The 13,342-nt window shown below is 46.8% G+C and overlaps 1 protein-coding gene across 15 annotated transcripts in view; it reads left to right on the top strand.

Annotated features, from left to right (window-relative positions):
* The window catches only part of fbrsl1 (fibrosin-like 1), a 271,719-nt gene that overhangs the window by 240,866 nt on the left and 17,511 nt on the right, over positions 1-13,342 (top strand). The window lies entirely within an intron of this gene.

Raw genomic sequence — 13,342 nt, 5'->3', positions numbered from 1 at the left:
AGACAGGGTTACTGTGCGCTTCAGAGAGATAGAAGCTTTTGGACATGAATGCAAAATCCACTCACTTTAGATCTCTTGCTCGTCAGGGATGTCGGACCAATTTGCTTAATTGACATAGAAGTAAACAAACAAAAAAGATGCATAAACCATTTAGCTTGGCAGTGGATTTAGGGCTTATCCTCTAACTGTTTATATATAAACACATTGCCAATGTTGTAGCTTAAGGATTTAGGATCTGGCCATACCCCTTGCTTTTTTTTTTTTTTCTATGGAGCCTTTTTACTCATATATCCATCTCTGCTGTTGTGGGAAATCTATTCCTTCTGTCTCTGCTCTCTCCTGTCCAGCCTCCACTGTAGCTGCTTCCCCCCGTCGGCTCATGGCTCGCTCCCTAAGCTCTCATTATGTGCTACACAGTCCAGGGTCCCCGTGTCGAATCACTAATCAACCACCCTGTCTTTAGGCCCGCTCTCTCAATAGGTGCTGAGTGGCCTTTGTTCCGCCACTGCTGTTTGCTGCGTGTCAATAAAAGAACTATGGCCTCCTCCTCCTCCTCCTCCTCCTCCTCCTCCATCCCTTCATCCCTCCTCTTCCGTTACCGGGGGCAGCCCGAGCTACAGGCCTGCTCCTGCTCCTGCTCCTGCTCCTGCTCCTGCAGTGCAAGCTTACAGGGAAAAGAAACACAGTCTCACCTGCTGGATTGCGAATGCCAGAGAAGGGAGGAAGGATGGTGATTGGAGAGGGAGCAGCAAGGTCAGGGGCAGGGGGGATTGAGGGCGGCTCAGGCATAGAGAAGTAGATGAGAGAGCATGTTTGTATTCGGCCAAGCAGCTCTCTTCTGGCCAGGTCAGTGTAATGTATCACTAACCTCGGCGGCCGGCCTGACTGTTTGCAGCCTCTCACCCATTAAATAATGAATGGAGGTTGACCCTCTGACCAACTAATCAGCTTTTCACTGCAGTTGAATCAGGATAGAGTGGAGGTAGACGGAGAGTGTGGCTGGCTGGCTGGCTGGCTGTCTGGCCAGTAAGCAGACTATATGACTGCAGGGCAGACATGTTGCTGGGAAAACAAAAGGGGCTCGGGAGGCTTCACACGGCCAGATTAGCAAGTGCTGGAATTGAAAGCAGGCATCACTGCTGTGGAATCTAAGCCTGGAGAATCTCCCCTGCTGTACCTACTGTGATTTGTTTGACAAAGTCCAGGCAGCTTGCAGGAAACACTTTCTCTATCAAGAAGACCAATGTTCCCGTATTGACATAACACTTATGGTCAAGCTCTGGAGTGTTAAGGTTTGGTGACAGTCATGCTGTGAGCAAAACAGAGCCAGAGGTCGGTAGTTTGAGGGCGCAGAAAAGAAGCCATTCCTCTTGCTCCTAAATCCGCCTCACTTGTTACTGAGCCTGAGCAGCAGCTCATCTGTTTTGCTGATTTAATTTAGATATTAAAAAGGTACGACCTCTCCAACAGAATACCGACAGCAGAGGGTACGCCAGCACTCTTAGTTCAGGAAGAGAAAGCACTTGGCCGTGGCTATGACTTGTTTCTTTATTCATCTTTGGGATATTACTGTTCACAGACATGGGACAGCTTATGAGCTGGGTGATTTGTTTTTGGAGAAAGGGGCTGATAATAATGCTCCCTTTATTGATGGTGTTAATGCTGTTTGTGCAGCCATCCCTGTCAGAGAGATGAAAATAAATAGGGGGAGCTTGGCGGAGATAAGACATGTGTTTAATTATTAATTGAGCCATTACTGACAGAGATTGCCTTTTTTGATTTAAAGCAGGAAGGCCTGCTTCAGGGACAGAAAAAGCAATTACAGAATTCCCAGCTTGCACCGCTGCTGCCCATCGTTTCACCGCGCGCTGCGAGAGAGGAGTGAAAGGAGACAAAACACCCCCACACACACGTCCTGTTACACTGCGGTGTTCCATAAATTATTTTAATTCTTCTTCAATATTTATAGCGTTTTAAATTACGATTACAGCGTCATGTACTATTTATGTAGAGCGGCAGGCAGTCAAAAGGACCAAGCCACATTACCCACAACCCCTCCATGGCCTGGCACCTTGAAACGCTGACAGGGGGGAATTGTTTGGTTTTGTGTGATTCAGGAAGTGATTTCAAACTGCACCAATTCTGACAAGCTGCCTGTTTTTCAGAGACTGATTTTCTATGCACGGCAATTAGCCGGCTTGTAAAGTCATAGCATGTCAGGCTATCCCCGTGTGCACTCTGCAGCCCCTTTAGAGCACTATTACATCCATTAGAAAAGTGTCTGCTCGCTGCAGAGAGCCCAGCGTGCATGAAATATTAACTGTTCAGGGTACTGGGCCGCTGCTGCTGGAGCTTCAGTCTTGAACTTGAGGCTCTGTGTACATCCACCCCTCGTCCATGTTGGCCACAACATGTCACAGTGCTCGACAGCTGTCAATCAGTCCTATCAGCCTGTCATCTGTGTCAGCAGGCCCGTGGGTGGTGATCAGCTATTGTGACAGAACATGGGAGTCTCGTTGAAAGCTGTGTGATTAGGCTCCATTGTGTGTCTCTGTGTTCATTGACTGAATATGGATTCAGCTTCAACTGTGTTGAGGGAGCAATTACAAAATCACTAAAGGCCATGAGGGACTTTCTGCTGAACTTTTCACCATACATCCGCTGGTTCTAATAGCAGGAGTGTGTCAACCCAGAGCTGTGCTTCCCATCTGATGGTCCAGAGCAGGCTGGCGTATACAGAGAGGCTTTCACACAGTATCAGATAAAGCCAAAGTGAATATATTGAATCACTTCAATACTGAGCATTACTGTGAAGCCTCAGAGTCATCTCCTATATACACAACAGAGACCAGCGCTCCCCTGAGGCCTTCCACTGCTGTCTCTCCAGCTCAGGTTAAATGATAAAACGCGAGGTACTGCCACCCTGCCCTTTCCTTGTGCATGATACCCCTCACCTACTGCACCTCAGCTACCACACCATCAGCCGCGCTTCACGCTAGACCAGAAAAAAAAAGCCCATGCGAATTCTGCTGTGGTTGTAACTCAGATGTGACACTTACACCTCAGCTGACATTTCTATTTGTGCAGCCATCAGTCGCAAGCACACAGCAGCAAGACGGTGTTCTGATGGTGAAACCAGGAAACAGCGTTACTGTAATGGAGGCAGTGGCTGAATTATTATCTGCTACAGTGTTTCAGCTAAGCCGCACACACCGAAGAGAATAGATGATGCAGTAAATATAAATAAACAACAACAACAACAACAAGGCGTCATGCTGGCTGCAACCGGTGGTGAGAACCCTCAGTGTGACGGCCTCTCTCTCTGCAGCACTGACCGGTGAACCAGATAACCAACCCTTCAACTCTTCATCCTGAAGGATTGAAAGTGTTTTTCTTCATCAATACTTTGCATGTTCTCACTATTTTCCCACATAGCCATGAGGCAGAACGTGTAAACAGCACAGGATTGTGGGAAACATAGGAAATTGGTACACTCGGCTATGAAAGACTTTGAAACCTCGACTGTGGACAAGATTTGACAGATGAGCTGAACTCCCTCCAGTTAGTTGACCCCTGTTGCCACTGTTGAAAATGATCTTCTTTATTTTGTTATGTTTGTTTTTTACTGGAGATAAAGAAAAGAATTTAGAGAGGATGACTCCAGAGAGCAGTAGCTCTCATCACATCTTATGTCTAATCTTAATCCACCTCCTCCTCCTCCTCCTCCTGACAGCACAGCCAGCTGCAGTGTAGAAGGCATTTTCATTGTTTACTTGTGAGAATACATGACCAGCGTCTTATCACTGCTGTCAGGCCTGAAATGTAAAGCGTGTCGTCTGTGATCACTCACAGGTTTTCTTGTTTTTAATCCTTTATTCCAAGCTCCAGTCATTCTGCCAGCAGGAGTGGGTCCCCCCCCCCTCCCTCCCTCCTGCCGCCCGCCCTGCATTTGTTTGAAGATCCCAGTTCCCCACTTTTAAGCTCATCTGTGTTGAGCAGTTCAGAGCCAATGTTGTTTGCAGATGAGGCTGTAACGCTCATTGACAAAGCCAGATGGTAGGCGATTGTGGCCAAACACGACGCTTGGATAATGTACAATCTCTGGCAGGGGGACAGTCGTCAGCCTAGATGGATATTACAAACATGCTTGTAATGGATTGGACATTTTGGGAAGCAGTTCACACAGGCTTATAAAGATGGAAAAACCATCGCCAGGAACAGAGCGGATGTAAAATGCTTCAGATTCCATGATGGACAAGGACGTCCATGCATTAGAAGAACATGCCAGAGAGGATTCTCGGGAGAAAGGAGATGAACCCAGGAAACAAGATCCCAGATCAAACACAAATATCAGCCAGCCATGTACATTAGTTTCCAAGTATTTCTAGATGGGTGGTCCTCCTAGGCTGTTTGTTTAGCATTTCTGAGCCCTGTACCTCTCCAGTTCTAGCATATTAGCATCCATGTTTCTATCAGTGACTTATCAGAGACACTCTGTCTAGAAGTATTACCACAGACTTGGACTAATACAGGGTGTTTGACAGAGAGCCGGGTTTGGAGAGGTCTGCTACAGAATTTAGATACAGCCTTGAAGTCAACACAGTAACCTGACACGCACTACTGAGAAGGAGCTTGTGTTTTGTCCTATATTTCACTGGGCGTTAGCACCATTAATCAAACCAGTGTTTGTTAACAGACAGGCGGTAATTCGCTGAGACACAGGGGCTTGCATTTTGGCTCTTTCAGGGTGGGTTTTTTTTATAAAGAGAACATGCACAGTGTGGTCTCCTCCAATATTCAAGCGGTCATCTGTTTGGCTGTTGTTTTTGGCTGCTGCTGAATTCCCTGCACTGGGCCCTGGTGGTGGGGCCCCTAATGGCCTCTGACTGACTGTAATACCCCATTCAGCAGAGCATGGGCTCCAGCTTCCCTGGCTGTTGGGTCAGTGCTGCTGTGTGTCGAGGGCTGAGCAGCAGTAGGACTGGGATTTCACTGCTGTTTGCTTTGGGAAGAAGCAAGAAAGTCTGCTCCAAAGCCACATGACCCATGGAGTATTGTGCACAGAGCTCCTGCAGCAGCATCTACCAGGGTCAGACTCATATATGCTGATATGCTGATACTTGCCTTTTGATAAGATATTTTTTTCTGTGTTTTTATAACACATTTCTATTGATAGTATTCAAATTATGGAACTTATCTGTGCTCTACTCTGATTTAAAAAATAAAGTCCATAACCCAAATTGAGGAATCTTGATTATAATCCACCTGTATGAATTAGTTCTAATACTCTTAGGACTTTTTTTTTCTTGATCTTTATGAGCAAAATGAAACATGTAACATTCAAATGTATTTGGAAGCATAAATAAAAGCTAGTTCTGTTCACGCTCCGTCCCTGAGATCAACCATGAAGAGACCACATCTGTTGTAGCTCACCAGTGACAAATTGCATCAAAATCATGGCTGCCTGTGTTATTGGAAAAGATCAATATACAGCTATTGCTATCACTAATGATACAGGTATTGACTCATCAGCTGTTAAGTGCAGGGCTGGTGCTGAAGTGCCCTGGGCTCCTTATCAGCTGCAGCACACTGTATTAGTGCTGGGTTGGCGTAGCACTGACCTAATCCTGGTAGCAGGTGCTGCTGCAGCCGAGGTAGAGTGGACATGTTATTCAGGGAGGATGAGCCATCTGGGTCTTGATACTTTATGGTGCTTAAAACACACCATCAAGTGTGACACCCCCAGCACTTACCTTTTAGCTGCACACAATAATCTAAGCACTGGCTGCTGAAGGGAGAGAGGAGGCTTTCAGGAGAATTTACAGGGTTTGATGTGGTGTGGAGCCTCCGCTTCGACACGGATTCATGAAACAGCCAGACACATTTGGTGGTTTGATTTTGATTCCTCTAACTCGTTCAGTGTTGTTTTTGTCATCTGCAGTCTGAAATATGTCGAGCAGAAAGAGAAGGGTGTTTGTTTTGCTTTGTTTCCGTCTTTTGCTTTCGTGCCAGCCTGCGTCGCTCGACACTTTTCTGGTGCCTTGTGTTGTTGTTGTCTTTTTTTTTTGTTGTTTCTGTTTTTTTTTTCTTCCTGGTGTAGTCTGTTTCATCTCACAAGCGATTTGGCTCGTTTTGGAGTCCAATTCCGCTCCTGTTTCACCACGCGCCCCCCCCCCCACCCACCCACCCCCTCTCCTCACAGACATACTCACATTCACACATTTCCCCAAACTGACACGCCGCCTTCACACTCCAAACAAATCAATTCTGCACTTGCCACACTTGGAACACCGCAGCGAAACGCGGCCGCTCATTGCAGCCCTGAAAATGTGCAGGTTGTTTTTTTTATGTTCCTTGTCCATGAGGCTTTGGGGGGGCCAGACCCAGATTCTCCTACATCTCTGTGGCCACCTGCATGTGCAGTGAGGGCTTTGTGCAGATGGGAGTAGACAGTGGTAGGTTTGGGTGAGCGCAGCCCCCCCCCCCCCACAGGTCAGCATCCCGGCCTTGTCTCCATTAGTTTACCTGACACAACTCCCTGCCCTCTGCTCTCCTCTGCCTTATTAACTAACCTCTCTTTCCCTCTTTCTCCCCCAGTCTGGGTCACTCTATCCGTCTTTCTCTGTCATGCTCTCTGTCGCTTTAATCAAGAATGATGAATGGGGTGCAAGGAAGGACATTGAATGTTTGCGAACCTGATACACCCTCCAATTGTCATTCTTTTCCTGTGGTGGGTGAGAACATGGTAGTTGGGACAGGGGACAGGGTGTGGGGGGGGGGGGGTTGAGGCTTTTTGTGTGTGTTTGTCTAACTAAGCCCTGTATGACAGCTATTTCAAACATCTCCACCTTGGTCCTCTAAGTGTGTCATCAGCCTTGACACGTAATTCATCGCCCCCCCAAAAAAAGAAAACAAGATTTTTTTTTCTACTTTCACATATCACAAGCTCCGACTGCAGCAGAAAAAAGGCTTGTGACTCATAAGAACGCAGCTCTTTTGGCACGTAGCCATTAGAAGGGGAAAATGGCAGCTCTAGTCTAGTCTTCAACAGCTGCTGGGTCTCCATCTGTAAGCCTAATTATCCAGCAGCACCCCAGGAGCAGCTCAGCAGCAGCATCCTCGTATAGAAGAGGCATTGATTACATCAGTGGGTCTATACCGGACAGTGTGTTTCCCTGGGGGGGCTTACAGATATGTGTAACTTAACCCCAGGCGCTTTAATGCACACTGGGGTGCTATCTTTAGACAAATACGATCTTAACCTATCGCACTTATCATCCCCGAAGATCATGTAGAGGATGCTTCAGACTATAGCTATAAACCAGTTCAAGTGTTTAAGTTGTCAAACTGTAAATGATGCAAGTATGAATTGATTATGTTGTTGATTGAAACAATGGCAAATATTATCAACATCGCTTTTAATTGTCAGTTCATCATTGAAACCTACTCTGGTGATAGTTTTCACATTTGAGAATTTGCTTGTTTGTTTGATATTCTTTTAAGTGGTTGAGTTTTAGAAGGTGGCTCAGAGAAATCATTTCTAATTGCAGTTTGAAGGACGTTTTGTTGGCCTCCATGAATGTCATTTTTAACCATCTGCATTATGGGAAGTTAAACCAGGTGAAATCTTGTTCTTTACGCAGCTGTTTGTTGATGTTGTGGTTACAGGGTTTTTAGTTGAATGCTTGTTCTGCGTACAGTGAAATGTCCCTGGCATTCAGTAATGTACAGTGTGAGAGATGGGACTCTGACAGGCTCTTGAATGACAAGACAAGTAGCCCTGAACTTTGATCGGCGTAGTGAAGATCAGCAGCCTATAGGCTTGTAATAACAGGATGCTTTAACATGTAAACATGACAAAAAGAAGAAATGTGATGGTTGATTGATGATCTGGCTCCCTGGCAGCTGTTGATACAGAGATATTTGTTTTTAGCCGCAGCCACCTACAGAAGAGCAGCGCTTGCTGCCTCAGCATTCTTGGCTATCAGAGGGTATCATATGACGTTATGAAAATGACTTTATACGCATGTAGCAGGTGAGTGGTCGAGCAGCGTCTTAGCTTTAACTTGTGATACTCGTGGTGACAAAACCCTGCATCTGCAGAACACTCAAAAGAAATATGATATGTCGGCAAAGATGTTTGTCCTTCCCCTTTCATGGCTCTAAATTGCAAAGGCTGCATATGTCAAAACAGTGAATGAGGTATGGAGAATGGTTAGGAGCTGTCAGCTTCCAATTGTTGTCTTGCTTTCAGAGTGGGGAGTGAAAATGGAGATGGAGGAGGAGGAAAAGAAAAACATGCAGGCTCTTTCAGCCCACTGTCATGCCACTTAGGATTTGTTGAAGGATTTTCACCCAGCCATTTCCCTTCCATTGAGAAGTAATCAGTACGGCACTGAAAGATAATATTATATCCACTTAGAGGCATGGGGGCTTTATGCATGTTCATACATGAAATGAGGCTGGAAAGCAGTGCCTCTGTTTACATTGCTGAGCACTTACCTCCTCCATTTGTGCTTGGACTTGAAGCTTCCTGGCAAAAGCTCCTGTGTCTGTGTCTTTTATATCTCTTTCTTTCTCACTCTCTTTATTTCCTACCTCTTCTCCTTCCATTCTCTATGGATTGTCAGCCAGCTGGTGGGCTAAAAGAGGATGGTTTCCTGTGGGGCACCAAAGTGATACTGTTAAGGCGTTATGCGAGCTTAAGTAAAGCTGACACGCTGCTCAAGAACTACAGCCCACACTGAGCACCACGGCAGCCCGTAGAGAGACTCTGAAAAGGTCTTAAAGGTATGGGAGACACAGGGAGGCTGCTACTGTCCACTCACCGCTGTGCTGTGATGTGGGAAGCGGGAGTTAAGTCCTTTATTAGAAGTGGCAGGCGTTGTCTCTAGTCACCTCCATAATTGCAGCAACACGTCCACCGCCGTAATCAATTGAGACAGCTGCCACTGCTGCGTTCAAGTCCATAAGGCGGGCGTGTCAGACTAATTAATGAAATGATAAGGCTGGTGCTCGCAGCATTGCACAAATAACTCCTGAAGGCCCCCCCCCTCTCTTAAGAACAAAATTCATCCTTAAAGTTGGGGTGGCCTCTCCCTCTCCCTGCCTGTTGGCTGTCTGTCCTCAGCGGCCTCGGGGTAAGAGGGGTCGCCCGGGTCAGTGACAGTGAAAGGGGTCAGATTCCAGGCTGGCAGGGTGGGCCACGTCAAGAGGAACCATTAGACTTGAGCTTTTCTGTTGAAAGTTCCAAGATGTCCACCCCTTTTATTTTGGACGGCCCAGTGGCACTGACCTTAGACGACCTGGTTGTGTTCATAAGAAGCTGAGACTGATGGCTGTCCCACATGAGCTCTGCTAGAAGCAGCTCTGCCGGGGGGAGGGGGGATAAAGAGATTCTGGGAGAGTGTGAGTGTGTCCCCCCTTCTCTGTGGCACATTCTAACCAGGGGTTAATGAAGGTTTAACACTGTGTTGGAGCACCGCTGGACCGTGTGCGATATAATAGGATTTGGACAGTCAACATCTAGACCTCTGTATTTCTCTCCCCCCCAATCATTTTGTCTCCCACCCACAACAGTGGTATATGTGCCATGAGAGGTGAGTGGCATATGTGTCCTGTACCATATGGCTGGGATTTGAATCGGGATCCGATATGCGCAGGAAAAACTGATTCATCCCACAGCTTGAGCTGCCAGCTCTCTGAAATGAACATTAGGTTCTCAATTTATGCCTGGGCTTTGACTGTAAACGTGTTACAGCTTAACACCCATCCCCATTCTGCTGCCATCCACTCCTTTTGTCAGCTGCAGCGAAGAGACGGAGAGAAATAATTGAAACGTGCCAGCTGTCCCCACTCTTTAGCTATCTTGGCCAGCTTTCTGCTCGTCCACTCCCCCATTAACATCTCTGAGTGATTTGCAAAAACGTCGCCTTGGCTCCCCTCGTTACCAGCTTGGAGATGCTCGAGGCAGATTAAATAGTGTGAGGGAAAGCAAGCCATTGCAAATTTCTCCTATGATTTTATTATTAGCACAATGATTCAACACTGCTCAGCCCTTCTGTTCCTCTCATACCAAATCATTTTGTTGAAATCACCCCACCTTTTTTTTTTATGACTGAATACCTCACAGCAATGAAGTGTTGATTGGCAAGACTGCGGTTTCCTGCCTTCTGCTGGTATCTGTTATAGCCATCTTCCACAGTCACTCACTCGTGAGCTAAGCCTTGGCTCTGTGCAGATTGCTTGTCTAGAGACGTACAAAAACCAAATCATTGTGAGCTCAACCGTCAAGAGCAGCAGAATATTCTGTCAACCAGAGCCAGCAGGAGACGGATCAAGGCAGCGTGCATTCTCACATACCTTCTGCATCCCCCAACGTCTTTCAACAGATATGCCGCTTTATTTATATATCTACCTGTTCGTGTCCTTATTTTATCAGTGCCCTGCCTGTTTATGCTTTGGCAAGACCATGAAGGCGAGTGAACCGCAGTGTTTGCCTAGTAAATGAGAACACCCAGTGGCCTTAAGCTACTCTTAGCCCCTACCCCCTTGTCACTGGTAAAAAATTTGCATACCCTCGTATCTAATCTGAAAAGGCTTTTTGCATACAGGTTCTATTTCCATGGCAGTTGTATACACTGGCATCAGTGTTAGCACTGAGCAGGTAATTTATGTAACATACTGGTTTGCATGCACAGCATTCGTTTGCAGAGGCCACATGAGAATGTTCTCTAGGGCTCTCGTCTCATTGAGGAGGTTGTTGCGTCCATTTTTGCAAGTAGCTAGGTGTGTGTTTCAATTAAAGTGGTTAAAAAAGCTTCAAAGTGAATGCTTTTTAAAGGCTATGGTTTTGTAAAGCATTTAAAATTGTGCAGAGCTGTCCTCCAGGGCCTCCGCATTATGTTCTTGACACGCCGTGTGTCAACAGACCTTACTTAAGTGGGATATCCAGGTCACAACAAGCAGCAATTTTATCCTTTATTGGGGTCTCCTGAATGATGGCAATTAGCCCATCCTAGTCCAATTCAGGGCCAAGCCATTCCAGACTGGTCCAAACCATTCAGAGTGGGGCCATCTGGCTGCATAAAGGCCACAGAGGACCAGGTCTGTGCCAGCTCTCCAGATGTTCCACAGGGACAAACAGGGTCACAAGTGAAGGATATCGGAGGCAGGAACAGCTGTGTAGCGACACTGCGTTCACCCCAGATTCCCCGCTGGACACATCAGTCATCACCAGTGAATCCCAGCGGCCTGTTGTCCGTCTGCTACCTCAGTCTCCGTGCCCCCCCCCCCAACCCCCAACCCCCTACCTCGTATCACTGCAAACCCAGGCACGTGCACACAGGGCAAGGCCCAATTCTCCTGAGTAAGCAGGGCTGCAGGAACAACTATAAAAAGATCAATAGTGGGATGAGATGTCATCTGGTGAGCAGACCTGCCAACACCCCCCTAGGGAATGTCCCTGTCCCCCCGGTGCACTAACCCAGCTAACGGGAGAGGTGGGAGGGGGGCCGCCACCCCCCACCACCGGGCTGCCCTCCAACCTGCCTGACTCACTCGCACCATCTGCTCAGGTTTGTGGGGCAGGGCTTCAGGACAACACATTTTTTTGTACATACACTCGTATGGTATTTGTTTCACATGACTGCCTGTGGCTTGCCCACTGTTTCCCTCAGTATGAGATTGCAGCGTCTTCCATGTCCTGAGGAGAAGACGAACAATACAATGACAAATTTGTCAGTTTGTTGTTGAAACACTTGAAACCCCAGCTGACAGTCGTGTGTGGTTTTTCCGTTTTTGAAGGTTTGTTGAAAAACAGCAACAATACAGCCAGTGGGTGACATGTGTCATAGAAAGGTGTTCCTGTCATCTTGTTATCGCTGTGTCTTTACCCTCAAAATGGCTTCTGCTTTCAGAAAACTAGTGAAAACGGTCATGTGTTAGGTTGTATTCACAGTAAAGGTGACTTACTGATGCTGCTGCACAAGCTGGAGCACCTGTAGTTTAAGGAGCTATCTCACATTAATACTTAATGTGTTTCCATAGCAAATCCACATCCTCGCATTAAATCATGGCATTATGGACATGATGTACCTATTCTGTAGCTCACATTCTTCCTGCTTTGTGCTGCCCTTTTCCGAAATGTAGACTATGGGACTCTCTATGTGTGCTTGTGTGTGAGTAATGTGCCCAGACTGAAAACTTTTTCTGTGTCCACCCTCCGTTGTCTCCAGTCGTGGGTGTGTGCGCGAGTGTGAGTGTCTTTGCTTGCAGAGGGATTTTAATGAGGGATGGGTTGGACTGAGCTGATACCTCCCTGCCTCCATTAGAGCCCATTAGAATCATCATTAAGATAACCCTGGCCCCGGCTTCCCAGCATTAGTATTAGAAACCCCTCTCTATCTCCTAGTGGTCGTAGTGAGACTTCATTCCATATCACTCGCCTCACATTGTGTCTGGGAGAACAGGTTGCCACGGCAACATCACCCAACGGCGACATTTCGACTGTGGATATTTGCTTCTTCGCCTCTGTTTGTCTGTCGGTGTCTCTCCGTCTTTGCCTTCAGTCTTCCTCTTTCTCCTTCGCCTGCAGGAAGAGAGACCTGACAGTTTAATCCAAATCCCAGACCCCTATAAATCTGCAGGTCTATATACACCCAGACCCCAGAATTCATTTGAAAATCGTGACACCTTAGCCAGCCCCAGTTCTCCCATAAAATGCAAGGAGCAAGGGAGGGGAGCTCAACAAATAAAAAAATAAAAGCTCTGCCCTGCCTTTTTATTGGGCTTTTTATGGGTGTTAGGATCCTTGAAAGATTAAGCAGGCTGTTAATAGGGACTGGATATTCCATTAGTAGGCTGCATATCGAGTTCTCACTGGCTTGACAGCAGCTCCCGGCTCTTCTCATTTTTTGTTACCGTTGAGAGTGCCCATGGAGCTTTTTTAATTGCAGCTCTAGTAAGCCTTCTGACTGAAGTACTGCTGCGTCTTAGCTGTAGATTAGAGCCGCCTAGAGAGCCTCATCTGCACCGGGCTGTCTGCTCTCCGCCTCTGTCTCTATCTGTCTCTATCCGTGTGTGAACACATGCTCTTTCTCCGGTTTCTCTATGCATATGATGTGTCTGTACTTAAAACAAATTCCACCACTCACCACTTTGATGAGTTCAGTGTTTTCTCCATTGTAGTTGTGGCTCTAACATCTCCGCAAACTCTTTTTTTTTGTGGCCCATTTGTTCTCCTTTTTCACTGTGAGAGAGCTAGAACATCACCAAATATCTCCATGGCGTTTTCATTGATGCATAAGTGCTATGACATTCTTTGTCTGTGTAAAGGTATCGA

The sequence above is a fragment of the Trachurus japonicus genome, chromosome 9, assembly GCF_045865225.1.
Source record: "Trachurus japonicus isolate A0001 chromosome 9, Traja_1.0".
Taxonomy (NCBI): domain Eukaryota; kingdom Metazoa; phylum Chordata; class Actinopteri; order Carangiformes; family Carangidae; genus Trachurus; species Trachurus japonicus.
Note: the sequence above shows the minus strand (reverse complement) of the source record. Positions and strands in the feature narration are given on the sequence as shown.